The 17098-nt window shown below is 50.1% G+C and overlaps 2 long non-coding RNA genes, 1 other non-coding gene and 1 pseudogene across 4 annotated transcripts; 3 read left to right on the plus strand and 1 right to left on the minus strand.

The window, feature by feature from the left end:
- Window positions 1-1637: 1637 nt before the first annotated feature.
- On the plus strand, window positions 1638-1743 carry TRNAL-CAA. The gene is made up of 2 exons: window positions 1638-1675; window positions 1698-1743. It is a non-coding gene; the product is annotated as a tRNA-Leu (tRNA).
- LOC122219337 lies at window positions 1648-4454 on the plus strand. Of its 2 annotated transcripts, none has more exons than XR_006202344.1 (5): window positions 1648-2041; window positions 2718-2782; window positions 2943-3094; window positions 3236-3292; window positions 3804-4454. It is a non-coding gene; the product is annotated as an uncharacterized LOC122219337 (long non-coding RNA). The 2 variants fall into 2 exon arrangements; XR_006202345.1 differs by having other exon boundaries at window positions 1648-2037.
- A 2779-nt stretch (window positions 4455-7233) lies between these two features.
- LOC122219336 lies at window positions 7234-8736 on the minus strand. Its single transcript, XR_006202343.1, has 3 exons — window positions 8646-8736; window positions 8301-8453; window positions 7234-7513 (listed from the first exon to the last, which is right to left on the minus strand). It is a non-coding gene; the product is annotated as an uncharacterized LOC122219336 (long non-coding RNA).
- A 358-nt stretch (window positions 8737-9094) lies between these two features.
- LOC122219287 lies at window positions 9095-9606 on the plus strand (annotated as a pseudogene).
- Window positions 9607-17098: the final 7492 nt, after the last annotated feature.

A 17098-nucleotide genomic window follows, 5' to 3' on the forward strand; every position in this document is an offset into this window, starting at 1 on the left:
GTCCTGTCACCTTTCACCCGTTAAAATGTTTTGTTGTTTAATCAACCCTTTGTTGGCCAGGTTTGCGATATCCAGATGGCTTCAAATTTTCTGGTGGCGGCTGGACAGCATGTATCAAAAACTTTTAAGACTGGATAAACTTTAATCTAGGGACTCCACTTCTAGAAATGTAAGGAAATAATTATGGGTATTTGAAAATATTCATCTACACAGGAATGTTCCTTGAAGCGTTTGCTGACGAGAGTGAAAAATTAGAAATAACCCAACGTTGGACAGCACCCGGTTTGACCAGGTATCTGCAGGACCTTGCAATTAGGAAACCAGTAACAATCCCAGCTTTTTAAGAGGTTACAACTGCCACGCCTACCACATCTAGAATCACTTGTGGGATGACTTCCTTCCCACGGAACTACAGCTTCTTAAAGTACAGCAAACCTCACACCTTGCAGAGAGGGAAATTAGGAAACCATGTACTTCTCACTCCCATTTTCTCTTTCACTGTCAAAAACAGGTGTGAGACCAAGAGAGTCTGGGAATCTAAAACAGGGCCTATTAAACCTCAAATCAGTTCTTCTTCGTGAAGAAAAGAGTAACCTGTGCCTCCCAGAAAGAAAAACGTTTGTGTGTTAATACAGAAAATAACCCATCGGGACAAAATGTACTGAACACTCTCAAATCTGTCCCTACTCCCTGAGCTTAGCCCGAAGCGGAGCTGCAGAAACAAGGGTCAGATCCATTTATTGGGCCCCTACTTTGCACTCGGGCACCGTCCTGGACCCGCATCGGGCCTGCCAGGGTTTCTCCGCACAGTTTACCACACCCCCAGGGTCTCTCAGTCCAGCTGCTGGAAAGGGTTTTCGAGCTTGTGGTCCCGGCCCGGAGCTCAGATTACTCCGAGCAAAGCGGAGAAAGCGGGAAAGCCCGCGTGCGGAGGCGTGGCGCTGTTGTCCCCCACCTGGCAGCAGACGCGTGGGGCTCAGATCCCAGCATCCGGGAGCAGCCCGAGGGCGGGGAGGGGCTCCTGCACCCACACCTGCATCGGCTCCCGAACCAACACTCTCATCGGCACCCGCACCAATACCCTTATCTGCACCCGCACAGGCACCCGCACCAACACTCTCACCTGCACAGACACCCGCACTGTTACACCTGCACCCACACAGGCACCCGCACAGGCACCCGCACCTGCACCCTCACCCGCACAGGTACTTACACCTACACCCGCACAGGCACCCCCGCACCTGCACAGGGGGGCGCAGGCACTTTCGGAGCCCAACAAACTCCCCGGCGCGTGCGAGCACTATTGGGGAGGAAGAGGCCGCGCCGCGGAACTGAGGTGTTTTGTACGTTGGTTGTTGTTCCTCCCTCTCCTGAAAAGAAAACCAGCAGCGCGCCCGGAGGCTGGGACCGGGCCGGGGGCTCGGGACGCTCCGGCCGGCCGGCGCCCCAGCCGCGTTTACAGGAACAGCTCCTCGCCTCTCGCCCGCTTCCTCTCCCGGCCACAGGTGGCTCTCTGCTCTTCCAGCTGCTGCGGGCACCTCTGACGTCAGCGCTGCCTCCGGCACAAGCGTGTGCGTCACAGAAGCGCCCGGCCTGGACATCTACTTCAGTAGAAAATCTCTCCCCTTCCGCAGGGTGTCAGGATGGCCGAGTGGTCTAAGGCGCCAGACTCAAGCTCCGCTTCCCCGCGCTGGGGATTCTGGTCTCCGAATGGAGGCGTGGGTTCGAATCCCACTTCTGACACATCCTTTTTCTCCTCCTGTAATTTTCTACGCAACGGCATCGACTTGAGAATTATGCACGGAGCTCTCAGAGACATATAGTATTAAAAATTGACTTAAAATTTTCTCACAGAGGCCGTTAAAACACCGAAAATAGCGAAGGCGAAAGTATCGCGATACTTCTTGAAAGCCGAGTGATTTGGGAGCGGAGATCGCCAGACGTTGTAGCCGCTGAGGCATCGCGATATATCGGGAACCCGCGAGATTTGGTCCGCGTAGCTGCCGGCGCTGCGGCGCGGGGAGGAGGGCGGTGATGGTGGGTGTGTGTCCTCTTACCCGGTCCCACACCCGGCGCTGCCCGGCGCGCGAGGCCCGTGGACTGCCGCCCGTGCAGCCGTACACGGGTGCTTCGTGCTGCCCTGCGCTTCCCAGTCGTGGAGCTAGTCTCACGGGTGGACGACGCGTGCGCCCGCGGTCAGGGCTGTGTGCCCTCGGTGCCCTGGGCGCCGCGGCAGCCACACCGCCGTCCCCACCGCGCTCCTGCATCCCCACTCTGTCCGTACTTGCTCGCGTGCCTGCACCTGTGTTCCCGCGGAAACGCGGTCACCGCGCACACTCCCGCGTCCCACTTCACGGACTGCGTGTGAAGTCCGCCCCTCACGATCGGGGTGCTGCGGGTCTCTGCGTGACACGGACCCGTCCTGCTGCCTCTACCATCCGTCCAACAAGTGTTTAATGAATGCCTACTGTGTGCCAGGGGATGCAGCCCTGGTTGGGCCAGTGAAAATACAACATAGGATGGGACAGGGTGGGATAGGATGGGTGGGGCTAGGGTAGGATAGCATAGGGTAGGGTTGGTAGGGTAGGGTGGGTGGAGCGGGGTAGGGTAGGGTTAGGTAGAGTGCGATAGGATAGGGTAGAGTAGGGTGGGGTAGGACAGGAGAAGATAATTTAGAAATAATAAAATTAATTTCTGCCCTTGTGCTTATATTACAGTTAAATAACTTTTGGTTTTGCCTCAGGAACACATTCCAGCCTTGCCTTATCACTCAGGATAAGAAGTAAGTCCTGAATGTTGAGGTTAAATGTTTAATGCCAGGTCTAGAGGATTCATGTCTGAATGGCCATGTGTGTTCCTGTCATTGTGACCACTCATAACTGGACTCATCACATTATTGATTTTATGCTCATCAGTCAAAATGTGAGAGGCGGTGCAGGTAGGATTCCCAGGACATGCCCATCATGGACAGGATCCAGCGTTCCCATTTGGAGGGCCATGTTCTGAATGCACATAGCGGGAACCACATGGTTCAAGTACTACAAGACAGGCTCACTCCCTGCAGTATGAAATTAACTGTGGTCAAGAGAAATAGGTAATGAAATATAAAAGCTTAAGGGGGGGGGGAATGAAACTAATTCTGGCAAGGTGTCTCCTGATTAAATACATACACATACAGCACATCATGTATCTTACGCATGTATAACCACTGCCCTCATAAAATTATTTTTTGCAGGAGGAGACAAATGGATTTCTAAAGACTTTGGAAGAATTTGTAACTTCTGATAGAAAAGTGGGTGACTTAGAAAAGGACGGGAAGATAATGTGAGGGGGAGGAGATAGTAGCTGGAAATCTCTAGAAGGAAAAAAAATGCTGTTCTCATAAATGACTTTTTATATGCCTAGTATATTGGATCTTAAAAGTTTGATTTTAGTATGATTGCGTGCACCTTCACAGAGCTGCTGGGTGAGTGTGTCTACTGGGTTCCAGGTGTAGACATGAGAAGAAGGAGTAGAGAAAGCCCTTCTTCTAGTTTCAGATCTAAACCATGCTCTTTAGTCTACATTTGCCAGCCACAAGTTGGTATTTTGTTTCTGCCTTTGGTGTATACCCCGTTTCCAAATTGTTAAAAGACTGTGTTCTTAAAAGAAGGTAAAATTGTAACTCTCATCCAAATAAAAATGAGTATGTGTCAGTGTAACAACCAGTAAGAAAATTTGAAGTACTACATATTTATAAGCAATCTGGAATGCTGAAGTAAATTTATGAATAGATTTACTTTTTTTTACCTGTCAATTTCTAGGGCAATGATCTCCTGCATTCCACTGGACACGATTCATTTGCATTTCTGTGAATGAAAATCATTTGCACTGTTAGCAGTTTGCTACAACTGGAAGAGTTGTAAGGTAGCTGCAAATATATGACAATCTCTGTTATGGACTGAATGTTTGTGCCCCTCCAAAATCCGTATGTTGAAACCCTACCTCCTAACATCATGGCATTAGGAGGTGGGATCTGTGGAGGTAATTAGGATTAAGATGTCATAAGGGTAGAACCCTCCAGAATGGGATTAGGGTCTTGGTAAAGAATCCTGAGAAACCTGCTTCCTCACTGTGCTCTTCAGCCATGCGTGGACACAATGGAAAGACTGCCTTCCAAACACAGGAAGGGGCCCTCACCAGAACCCAGCCTCTCGGACCACCCTGATGTGGGACTTTACACCTTCTGGAACCAGAAGATACAAACTTTGGTTAGACAGACCACCTGGTTTGTGACATTTTGCTACAGGAGCCTTGCTAAGACAGGTGTTCTACTCAAGTATCTTGAAAACTTTGTCTCGTCCATTTCAAACTCCTTTCAAAACAGAACACATCCTTCCTTAGCTCGCTAGTACACTCACGTGGAATTGGGTTTTACAGCTGCATTTATTAAAGTGGAAATAGGCATTTATTCACCACATCTCAGCAAGCACCTCCAATTTGCAATAACTCTGTAGACAACCAATGTAATTATTTTTAAGATTTTATTTTTAAGGAATCTCTATATACATTTTCGGGCTTGAATTTTACAACCCCAAGATCAAGAATCTCATTTTCTACCAACCGAGCCAGCCAGGCACCCCAATGTCCTTCTTTTTTGTATGCAATAATAGATGTTTACTGAGCAATTCTACAAAATTTACATTATGTTACATGCAAGTGCTTTATATATGTTTTTCACGTAGCTTTGTTTCCATTTACACAAGGTAGCCATGTTGTCAGGTGCCCTAGGAAGACCCCAAGCCCAGAGGCCTCTGCCCAGCTGGTCCCAGGGATGTTGCCGGAGGATCCGGGTCTTGTCGCAACAAATAATTTAAGGACAGACCAGACACAATGGTTGAACGATGCAAGTAGGAATGTTTATTAAACTGAGCACACCCTCAAGATGTCAGAGCGGGTGAGCTCAAGGAAAGCCGTATGCCTCAGGTTGGGGTTTTGATCTCTTACTGACAGTTGTTGGCTGGGGGGTGGAGTATTTATTACTGGGGGAGGGGGTTTGGGGGCAGCTTTCCCCACCTGTTCTCCCTTAGTCGGTCAGGGTTTGCAGCCTCCTTTGTCTTGGGTGCGTCTGGTTTGATCTGGCTTCTTGTGGATTTGTTGTGGGGTGCTGCCAGACCAGTCTTGGACTTCCCCACAGCCGGGCACCACTATCCCTTGGCTGGCCTCCAGGCACCCTGTTAGAGCCTAACCTACTGCCTACTCTAACAGTGAAAACAAAGAAAAGGAGAACGGGAGGAGAAATGACTAGGACTTTCATCTAATTCAATCATTCAAGGTTTGAAGTCTTTTTTAATTACTTAGTTAATTTTTGAGAGAGAGAAAGCATGAATCAGGGAGGGGCAGAGGGAGAGAGAGAATCCCGAGCAGGCCCCGCACTGTCAGAGCAGAGCCCAACTCAGGGCTCGAACCCACAAACCATGAAATCATGACTAAGCCCAAGTAGGAAGCTCAACTGACAGAGCCACCCAGGCGCTTGAAGTATTAGCTCCACACTAGATGAACTTGGGCTAACAATTTCCTCCATGAAACTTCTGTTTCTCGATTCCTTCCCTCCTGTCCCCTTCCTTTTTCTGCCAGACCCCTGTTAACTCTGGAATCCTGGACACCTCTTGCACACTTCACCTCCTCAAAACTATCTTCCCCAACAAGAAAAATGAAGAGCAGATTAAATAAAGGAAAGGAGATTCAAAATTCCTTGCAAAGGAATGGGTATGGAGGAGGATGTGGTTTCTTATCCAGAATCCGTCTTATATGCCTGGATCTACTCTACTCCCTGTGATGTTCCAGTTTCTGATTCTTGCACGGAATGAGAATTATTCTCAGAAAAGCTTTCACAAAACTTAAAGAATCTCCCACTTGTCATACCCCTCCGTTTGCAAAGTAAAATGGCATTTAATCTACGAGGTAGGACACAGGGAATGCCTGTTAAATGTCTTTTCTTCAGAAACCTCCAAAGAGCCCCCTCCTCCCAATGTTAATGTGACTCCTTGAGAAAACGTAAGATAAACTCCTTGAGACAAGGAACCCAGGATGCAGTTGTACTGCACTGTGATGAGTGCAGGAGGAGCTCGAAGAGAAAGCTTTCTTGAAGTGCTGTGTAAGTGAAGACCTCAGTATAAGGCAGGGAAAGCCTGAAAAGGATCTCGGGGAGTCCGATTTTAGCAGAGGGAACAACATGTACAAAGGCCCAGAGGGACCCAGAGTACTTCAAAATGGTATTTGTGAAGTGTTTGCTGCAAGGATGTGGTGGGGAAAAAAGTCGGGGAGATTAACAGGGACCAAATCATAAAAGAAATCTCTACACCCACTGTGGGGCTCAAACTCACAACCCCGAGATCAAGAGTCCCACTCTCTACTGACCAAGCCAGCCAGGTGCTCCCAGAAGGCTTAATTTTGTAGTCTGGACTTTGCAATACTGAGGATCTCAGTCTCCATGCTGGGGCTGGGTGGGGTCATCTATGTCTATAGTCTGTTATCAGTTGAAAGAATCTGAAAGTGGAATTAGAAGTAAAGTAAATATGTAGTTCCTGAGCTGGAGAAACGTGTTAGAGAGCAGAGTTTGATCTGGACAGCTCAAGGAAGATGTCCTTACATGTTATGAAGGGAATGGGTATCAGATGGGTATTCCTTCCTTTCAGATCAAGACATTATCATCAGGAAAGGGATCAGAATAAAGCATGAGTTTGAACGGCAGCAAAATATACTTTTTTTGGCATAAGGATTACTTTGAGAAATAGCAGACACAGGAGAAGCCCAGAAAAGAGTACAGTTACCCTTTTGTAAGGATGTCTTGCTCTCTGTGAGGAAGAGAAGGTCGACCCCGACTCACAAGAAACAAGAAGGCACTAACAAACCTTACTCCTGTTCATACCTTTCCTGGTTAGCTCCCACACCTGGTCTCCCTTGCACGCTCTTTGTTCTGTCTTTAGCTGAAGGTGAGATTCCAGCCTGAATTCTCAGCCACCTCTGAGAGTCACTCATTTTTCCCTAGGTCTCTCCCACGTGTACGTGAGATATACACATTAATAAACTTGTGTTTCCCCCTCCTTAATCTGTCCTTAATCTGTTTTACCGGGACACCAGCCAAGAAGTTAGAAGGGTCGAGGGAAAATTGTGTTTTCCTCCCTTCCAAGCGTCAAAATTCTACACGAGCGTTTTCTGGGCGTGTCATCCATTGATTCATGTACAGGACGCTAGGGGAAGCAATGAACATTTGTTCAGGTTTCAGAGCCCACGCGAGCCTGGAGAGGGTGTGGAATACGAGATAGACCATCAAGGTGTCAGACTGCAGAACCCGCCCATCGTGGGGCTGGGACAGCACGGCGTCTGGGCACAACTGGAGATTTCTGGCAACAAGCTAAGGTTCTCCCAGCTTCCTGCCTTATTTCCAGCATCAGGGTGCATGCCTCTTCCCAGCACAAAAAAGGGGGTCTGCAGGCGCTCTGGGCCGTGTTGGTGGGAGAAGCAAACAACCCTGAAAGGACGGGCGCACGGTTGACAGCTGCGAGGCCTGGGGGCGCTCTGGGTGCAGCAAACGCAGACTACGGCACCACCGAGAGGGGGAGGCCGCCTGCGTCCTAGAGAGCCCTCCGAACCTCTAGGTTTTCCCTTGCCGGCTGCTCTAGGACCCACCTCGGCCAGACCCGGGGGCCGCTGATATTTACTTCCGGCTCCGCGGCGCGCGGCCCGGCTTCCGGTGGGAGGGGCTCTGCCGGCTAAAGGGGAGGGGAGCCTGCGCGGAGGGCGCGGCCGGAGCGGTGCAGAGGCCGGATTGGGGCCTCGCGGGCGCGCCCTTCCGCTCCGAAAGTCGCGTCCAGGCGGGCCACCGCCCCCTCCTCCAGGCAGGCCGCCCCCCCTACCCTCCAGGAAGACCTTTCCCCCCACTTCTCCAGGCCATCTCCCCCACCCCTCCCGGTAGGCCCCTCCGCCCTGCTCCAGGCCATCTTCCCCCCTCCTCCAGGCAGGCCACCCCCTCCTCTTCCAGGCGAGCTGCTCTCCCCCTGCTCTAGGCAGGCCATCCTCTCCTCCTCCAGGCAGGCCGCCCCCCTACCTTCCAGGCAGGCCACACCCCGTCCTCCAGGCGGGCCACCCCCTCCTCCTCCAGGCGGGCCGCCGTCCGCCCCTCCCTCCCCCCCCCCCCCCCCGCTCCAGGCAGGCCACCCCCTCCAGTGGGGCTCCCGAGTCTATCGGTTGTGTCGCACGGAAGACGCGTGAACCCGAGACCTTCCTGTTTCCCCCGGAGAACAGGGGCCCGGAGTTACTTGGAATTACTGATCATCTGTCTTCTGAGCTCCCAGCCTGTTGGGCTGTGACGTCACGGACGTGGGGGGAGGGGGAGGGCCTGGGCCCGGGTCCCCTCGACCCTCCCCACACGGTCCCGGTCGGGGAAGAGAACTGCCCGCCTCCAGCACACCCTGCAGGAACGCGGGCGCGGGTGTGGCCACAGGCTGGCGGACCCCGGACCAAAGCCGTCTGCACCCGGAGGGGCCCCAGCGCTGACCTCCCCCCTCTCCCCTCATTGTAACAGTAAATGTCACACCCGGGGTGGAGATCACAGCCAGGGCCCCCGCCTCCGCGCGCTCGCTCTTCACCCCTCTCCCGCCCACCTGTCCTGGGGTGAGCCCACCGTCCGTCCGGCCGCCTCCGGGATGCGGGGCAGCAGCCCCAACTCAGGCGAGCCCGACGCTCCTGGTGGGCCGCGCGGGTCAGCTCCTGCTGCGGGGCGAGCCTAGGGCCCTGCTGGGCAGCAGGAGCGCGTCAGAACCTGAGGGTGTACCTGTGCTGTTGTTGCGTAGACGGGGAGCTCAGCCCCTACACGGAGGTAGGCGTGCAGAGGGTCAGTCCCAAAGCGCAGGTGAGCAAATCCCTGGGGGGGTCACAGCTAGTTCACCGGCGGCAGAAACAGCAAGAATCTCAGTGTGGGGAGTTCCAGCGTGTGGTCCCTCGTCTCTGACAAGCTTTCTTTGCTTAGGACAGCCCCTCTGGAAATGTTTTTGGTAGCATGCAAGTAATTTTAGCATTTATTTTCTATTTCCGCGGTGTTTCCTGAGTTAGCATGTATCTGGCTGGCATCGAGCTCGTCCCGTTCGGAGCGTTTCCTGCTTCCTCGCAGCTGGAAAGAACCTCGAGGGAAATCTCTCAAGGAGAATGTAACGGGCCCTGTGTGGGGGTGTCTCAGTGCAGCAGATCATGAAATGAAGCCAAGCGCGGCTGGCGCTTTGACCCCAAGTTCCAGAGGAGCCGGTGGGGCTTGTGACCCTGAAGGTGAAGGATGAACATGTGTGGAAACGAGAATCCAGCATCGGAAGGAAGGAACCTCATTCAGGCAGTTTTGCTACCAAGAGGCGCCTGGGCCCCCGGGAGGCGCTGCGCCGGCTCCGCGAGCTGTGCCGCCAGTGGCTGAGCCCAGAAACACACACCAAGGAGCAGATCCTGGGGCTGCTGGTGCTGGAGCAGTTCCTGACCATCCTGCCCGCCGAGCTCCAGGCCTGGGTGCGGGGACAGCACCCGGAGAGCGGAGAGGAGGCGGTGACCGTACTGTAACGTCTGGAGCGGGAGCTGGACTGCATGAGGCCGGCCAACAGGTGGGGGAGAATGTGAGCTATCCCGCGAGGGGGTGGGGGGGGGGGTGGGGGGGGGGTGGGGGGGGTACGTCTCTGCTCTGGGGAGGCATCTACCCAGCAGCTGCAGGGTGAACAGGTTTCAGTTTTCTCTAGACAAATGCAGGGCTGCTAGCTTCAGGTTTTGTTCTTGTGCTGCCAGTGTTTTCTGGGATTTTTCTCTAACGTCCAAGATTCTTCACTCTAACCAAAGCCCTCCGAAGACAGTCGCAGAGTGCAGCGTTGCTTGGGCAAATACCTAGCTGCCAAAAGGAATACAGAAAGTGACCTTTTCAGCCTAGAAATGAACCTTTCTGTTGCAAGTTCGGCTTTCTGAATAGAGGGTTCTGGTGCCCAGTAATACCTAGAATGTGTGCAGGGACAGAGGCTCAGATTTGGTGCAGTTAGGAGGGACAGAGTGTGGAGCCAGAAGATCAGTCACACAAACCCTCACTAGGACTTCTACACAGAGAAACCAGGCATGGATGGTGGCTTGCGTTTCTTGCTTTTGTTGGTTGTTTTTTTTTTTCTTTTGAAGTTTATTTTGAAAGAGAAAGAGAGCAGCAGAGGGGCAGAAAGAGAGAGAGAGAGAGAGAGAGAGAGAGAGAGAGAGAGAGAGAATCCTAAGCAGGCTCCAAGCCCCACGCTGTCAGCACAGAGCCCATGTGGGGCTTGAACCCATGAACTATGAGATCGTGGACTGAGCTGAAGTCAGATGCTTAAGCCACTGAGCCACCCAGGTGCCCCTGTTTTTATTTTATTTTTTTAAGGTTTACTTATTTATTTTGAGAAAGACAGAGAGAAAGGGAGAGCGAGCATGTGCCAGTGGGGGAAGGGCAGAGAGAGAGAGGGAGAGAGGATCCCAAGCAGTCTCCTCCCACTCACTGTCAGTGCTGAGCCTGATGTGGGCCTCGAGCCCACGAACTATGACATCATGACCTGAGCTGAAGTCGAGAGTGGGATGCTTAATGGACTGAGCCACCCAGACGCCCCATGTAATTTTTTTTAAATCTCAGTTTTGTAGTTTTCTTCATATAGATGTTGCACATAGTGTATTAGATTTATACTGAAGTATTTCATTATTTTGGTGTCAATGTAAATGGTATTGTGTTTTTAATTTCAAATTCCAGTGGTTCGTTGCTGATATACAGGAAAGCAAGTGACCTTCGTTTATGGACCTTGATCTGTCAACCTTGCTATCTATAGTCACCTTTTAGTTCCTGGAGTAGATTTCTTTTTCTTGACTTTCTGAGACTTTGTGTATAGATTATCATGTCCTCTGCGAACAAAGACAGTTTTATTCCTTTCTTCCCAACCTCTATACCTTTAATGTCCTTTTCTTGTCTTGTTGCATTAGTTAGGACGGCATTGAATGGGAGTGTTAACAGGGGACGTCCTTGCCTTCTTCCCGATCTTAGTGGGAAAGCTCCTAGCTTCTCACCATTATGTAGATGGAAGCTCTAGGTGTTTAAAAATATTAGTTATCATCCTGAGAAAGTTCCCTTCTCTTCCTAGTTTGCTGAGAGTGGTTATCATGGAAGAGTGTTGGGTTTTTTCAAATGCTTTTTCTGTTCATCTTCTCTAGCCTGTTGGTGTGATCAATTATACTGATTCATCTTCAAATGTTAGACCAGCCTTGTATACCTGGAAGGAAGCCTATTTGGTGATGGTGTACAATTCTTTTTATACGCTAATGGGTTTGGTTTGCTGGTATTTTGTTGAGAATTTTTGCATTTGTGTTCATGAAAGACATTGTAGTTTTCCTTTCTATAATGTCTTCATCCGATTGTGGTATTAGGGTGATGCTAGCCTCTTGGAATGAATTAGGAAGTATACCCTCTGCTTCTGTCTTCTGGAGGAGAGTATGGGGAATTGGTACCATTTATTCCTAAAACTTTTGCTAGAATTCACCAGTGAAACTGTCTGGGCCTAGTGCTTTCTTTTTGGAAGGTTATTAATTATTGATTCACTTTCTTTAATAGTTATAGGCCTCTTCAGGTGATCTTTCTCCTCGTGTGAGGTTAGGTGGATTGTGTCCTGGGATTGGATCAGGCTTCTGGTTCCTCCCATCCTGGGAGTTCATTCCCTGCGATCTCCTTCCTGTGTTTTGGCCACGGGATCCTTCTGCAGCCCATATACCTAGCTGCTTTCAGGTTCCACTGTTCAAGTCCAGTCCTTTGAGACGCAACCCAGGAGCTCCTCCACACGAGGCGGCAGCGGGGGGCCGGGGTGGGGGGTACCTGCGGAGCAAGCTGAGGGCAGTGGGAGTGTCCTCGGCTGCAAGCATGTGCCAGCTGCAGGGTTCCAACTGGTTCTGTTCCTCATCGTTGTTCAGTAGAGCTGCGGCATACAATGCAGAGTTTAGTGGGTTGAGTCGTGTATTAACAATTCCCAACTGAGTGTCCGACTCTTGATTTCGGCTCAGGTCATGATCCCAGGGTCATGGAATCGAACCCCTCGTCAGGCTCTGTGCTGAGCTCTGTGCTGAGCCTGCTTAAGATTCTCTCATTCCCTCTGCCCCCTCCCCCACTTGAGCTCTCTCAAAAGCCAAAAACATTACAAATAATCCCAGTGTGGGGGTGCCTGGCTCCCTCAGGTGGTAGAACACATGACTCTTGACCTCGAGGTCATGAGTTCACGCGCCATGTCGGTGTAGAATCTACTTAAAAAAATGCACTCGATTGGTCTTACAATAATCATGTAGTAAATAAAAATACATTAAAAAAAATCTCAGTGTAAACATCAACAAGTCAGTCTCTTGTCCAGGCAAATTATTTGCATTATCACGAATCCTGCTTTGATGTTCTTGCTGACTACATGGTCACGCGCTCCCTCTCTTTCATTCTGCTGTTTGTTGACATTGCTACTTTCCTTACCCTTTTCCAACCTGACAACCAAGCACAAGCTTCAGGGGAAGACGGTTGAAAGCAAACTTGCTAAATTTTCTCACAACTCAAGAGAATAGCTCTCTTTTAATCTAAACCAGCTCCTTTTTCCAAGTTCTCTATTTCTGTCAGTGATGTTCTTGGTCCTCCAGGCTCCCAACCCAGAGGCTTTCCTTAACTCAGTTCAGTCCAACAGATGTCTGTTCAACTTTGTTGAATGTTTGAGACCCTGTGCTTCAGGAGAGGGTGATCATGACTGCGTCCCTGCCCTCCTAGCCCTGATTTGCAGTTAGACTGGCATGGGATGCCAGCTATGAATTTTCGTCACAGATCAGCAAAATGGTTAAGTGGCAAAAATAAGTCAACAAATAGTGGGTTAAGAATCTAAGATCTTCAGTGGCTTCAAGTTTGGAGCTATTGCAAAGACTACCACTAGGAATATCCGTTTGGTGTGCATGTATATGCACCTCTGGCTGTGCACCTGATGGTGGGAGGGCTGGTCCCTGATTATAGTAGTACTTGTTGAATAATCTTCCAAAATGGTTCTATTACCAGCAGATGGTTCTACTTTCTCTACAGCCTTATCACTACTCAGTTTTGTCAATCTTTTTACCTTTAGCCACTCCCATGGGTATCTAGTATTATCTCTTTATAGTTATCATACATGTTTTCTTGATGACTAATGAGGATGAGCACATTTTCATGTATCTACTGGACCTTTGGATGTCTCTTCTTGTAGCATGTGTATCTGGCTCTTTTGCCCATTTTTTCTGTTAGATTATTTGTCCACGGCTTTTTTAAGTGTCATATACATCATTTAATTCTTTAGTTTGTCTCTAAAAACTGTAAGGGCTGATAAGTTTTTATTAGTCTGTCTTATTATTTTTTCTAAGAGTAAGATTTCCAGTTTCTAAACCTGTTTGGACAGTAGCCAGGTCAAAGGAGAGAGTTTTATGTTCTGGGTCTTCTGGGCTCTCAGGAAAATCCCAAGAAATGCCTGTACAAGAGCTGTGTTCAGCACAGTGACCTCAGGGCTTGGCGGGGGAAGAGGCGTGAGGGTACTTGCTCCTGTAGAGAAGAGAGAGTGTTGCCATCTTCGTAGGGGTCACTGCTATCTGAAGACTCTGGCATGTGAACTAGAGGCAGGGAACATTGGTTGTTAGTGTAGAAAAGTAGATAAAAAGCCCTTAGAGCCAGGGACGTCTTCAAGGAAGATAGATTTTTGAAGAGAATGCACTGTAGCTAACCAAGGCTTTGGGAGAGTGGCAAGTGTAATAACAGCACAAAATCACTCTCCTACTCTTTAATCACCCTTCCTGTTCTCAGAGATCACTCTAGCTTTGTCTCTGAACATGATTCCTGTACACGTTGCTGTCAGAGATGAGATGCCCCAGGGACCCAGGCTTCCTCAACAGCTGTCTCATCTTCCCCATGTTACAGAAGCGAGTCTACTTTTGACCCTACTCATTTTGTGATTTGTATATGTCCAAGAGTTTGAACCTAGGAAAGACCGAAAGCAAGGATTTCCAGCCATAAGGTGCAGGAAGGGGTAGTTCCATCTCCAAAGGAAAAGTTGAGAAAAGAGGCTGATTTGGGAAAATATGATCACTGGGTTTTGAACAGGGAGAAGGAAACGGAACGTCCTAGTGAAACTGAGCTTTTGACCTCCGCCAAAGTACAAAACTTGAGCTTAAGCAACATTAGGGCTATTTGTGAATATATAGGCAAGAAAGATTAAGCTGTAACATTTGCAAGCCAGTCAAGTCAACGTAAAGAGAAGGGTAGTGGGGTACGGGCTGCCAGAACACAGCAAGAGACAAGAGACATAAAAGGGAAACCAGTCCTCTGGTTAGAAGCAGGACAGTCACTTCCTGGGAGCTTGTACATCTCATCTGGTCCTTGTAGCCAGCGGGTCAGTAAGTTCTACCCGACTCCCTTCAAATGTTTACACTCATCTCTGCCTCCTTCGATCTCGAATCACCACTTCCTTGGAGCCCTCCTACATTGTTCATGTGGCCTTGGAACCAGTGTCCCTGTCTCCAGCCCTACCCCCATCCACCTGTTGTGTGGGGGTCCATCTTCCACACCATCACCCCAGCGACGGTCGTAAAACCCAGAGCCAGTATCATGTACCACCTCAGCATCTGCCGACGGCTCGAGACTCTTCATGTCCGGCCTCCTCTTCCAGCCTCGTTGCCTTTCCCTTTCCTACTCAGTCTGTACCTCTGAGGTCCCAAAGGACCGTTTCCAGAATGCCCTGGTAACTGTGCATACGTTCCATCTGGAAGGCTCTTATGTCCCATGTCTAACCATCCGTACTCATGTTTTAAGACAGCCCAATCAGACTGTGCTTCATGGAGCTTTGCGGTCGATTGTCTCAGAGTCAGATCCCTCAAGGGCTCTAACCCTCCCCTTCGTCAGAGCACCCGCCATATCGCGTTGCACCTGCATACTTACCTGTGTGTCTCGTCCCTCCCAGAGCATCTTCTTGTTTCCTCAGGTACACAGCAAGGAACAGTGCAGCCTTGGTGCAAGCCACTATTCGGGTGTAATACACATAATTGTGGCATCCTAAAAACCAAGAGAGTTTCTAGAAATATCGAGTAACATTCTTAATCTTTTCTAACGTTTTGCTTACAGCAGCAGGCGGGTCGTGTGAGGATTCAGCTAACTGCTGGGTGGTGTTGGACAAACACACACCAGGGCACCAGAGAGTGAATCCCTCCTTACGTTGTGTACCCTAAGTGCCTCACTTGCCTCACCCCTGCTCTGATCCTGATATGAGTTGAATTTCTGAAGGATGAATGAGAGCTGAGAAAGCAGAGAAAACAAATATGGAAAGGCACGGTCGAGGGGGTTGCGATGCTTTCCTGAAACTGGAGGTCTCTGAATGTGACTAGAAAGGGGGGGGGGGGGGGCGGAGAGTCAGAGATGAAGCACCAGAGAGGCTGAGTAAGGGCTGAGCTGGGGGCGCCCGGCTGCTCAGTCGGGAGAGCATGCGACTCTTGATCTGCAGGTGTGAGTTCAGGCCCCACGTTGGGCCCAGAGCTTCCTGAAAGAAGAATTGCATTGTAAGGGCCAAGCTAGAGTCTTGTCAGCTGATTAAAAGCTAGAGTCTTGTCAGCCAGCAAAGCAGGCTGGAGATAGGATGGCAATTGATATTCTGTGTCTGACTTGGTAGTGACAGGTAGGGCTTGTGGCAAACACAAAAAGACATGCTCCATTCACGATCAACGTCATCCCCCCCCCCTCAAGAAAAGACAAACAGAAAAAGAAAAAGCACCCACTGGTGTGTGGGCCAGAGCTTCCCTGAAGCCTTCCACAATTATGTTCCTGGTGTTCGCCCTCGGTGCCTCTGAAGGCCGGTCACCGGGGACCCTTGAGGTTTTATACGAAGTCCTCAATTGCGTCCTTTCCTCTCCCTGACGTGTTCTCATGTCTAAGAAGGTTTGCACAATCATGGAAGCTTTACCACTCTCATTGTGTTCACAGCGGCCTCTCCGCGGCGTGGATTTGCTCATGTGAAACACACAGGAGCATGCATGTGCCTCGTGAGCCGGTGTCTGCAGAGCGCCGTTCTGTCCTCACAGTCGTCACAGTACCGGCCCCCGGCGGGGGCGGGGCATCATGACCCTGCCCACACGGGACGATTTGTTACCACAGTAACAGATTTATTAAGCGCAAAGTACTTGTTAATGTAACTATTCTGTTCTATATAAAACTATGATACGGTGTTGAATTTCTCAAGGTTACCTCTCTCCAGGAGATACAGTCAATGTGCTCAACTTCTTTGTGAAATGACCTTTTTTCACTTTTTTCACTTTACTGCGCTTCTTTTATTTATTTATTTTTTAATCTTTATTTTTGAGAGAGTGGGAGTGGGGGAGGGGCAGAGGGACAGGGAGAAACAGAATCCCATGCAGGCTGCATGCTGTCAGCACAGAGCCTGCCACGGGGCTCAAACCCACAAACCGTGAGAAATGACCTGGGCTGAAGTCGGACGGACGCTCCAGTGACTGAGCCACCCAGGCTCCCCGGGCTGCTGCTTTTAAAAGAAGCTAAGAGGGGCGCCTGGGTGGCTCAGTCGGTTAAGCGGCCGACTTTGGCTCAGGTCATGATCTCGCGGTCCGTGAGTTCGAGCCCCACGTCGGGCTCTGTGCTGACAGCTCAGAGCCTGGAGCCTGTTTCAGATTCTGTGTCTCCCTGTCTCTCTGACCTTCCCCCATTCATGCTCTGTCTCTCTCTCTCTCTCTGTCTCAAAAAACGAATAAACGTTAAAAAAAAAAATTTTAAAGAAGCTAAGAAATATGAATCTCGCTTCCAAAAGGGAATCAACTTTTAATTAAAAGGAAACTGCAGAGCCAGTCACATGAAACAAAACACTTTGTTTCTTCAAGCAGTAAATCGGCCGCCTCTGTGCTAACATTCAGAGCATTGCCACCTTCTCGTCTGTTTATTTGGGGCATGTTTTGGTTGTCACAGTGACTGGGCTGTGCCACTTAGGTTTCGTGGGTGGGGTCCAGAAATTCTTCACGTTACGGTATCTTATCTGCCACGTATTGTGTACTGTACCGG

This window comes from Panthera leo, chromosome B2, assembly GCF_018350215.1.
Source record: "Panthera leo isolate Ple1 chromosome B2, P.leo_Ple1_pat1.1, whole genome shotgun sequence".
Lineage (NCBI taxonomy): Eukaryota > Metazoa > Chordata > Mammalia > Carnivora > Felidae > Panthera > Panthera leo.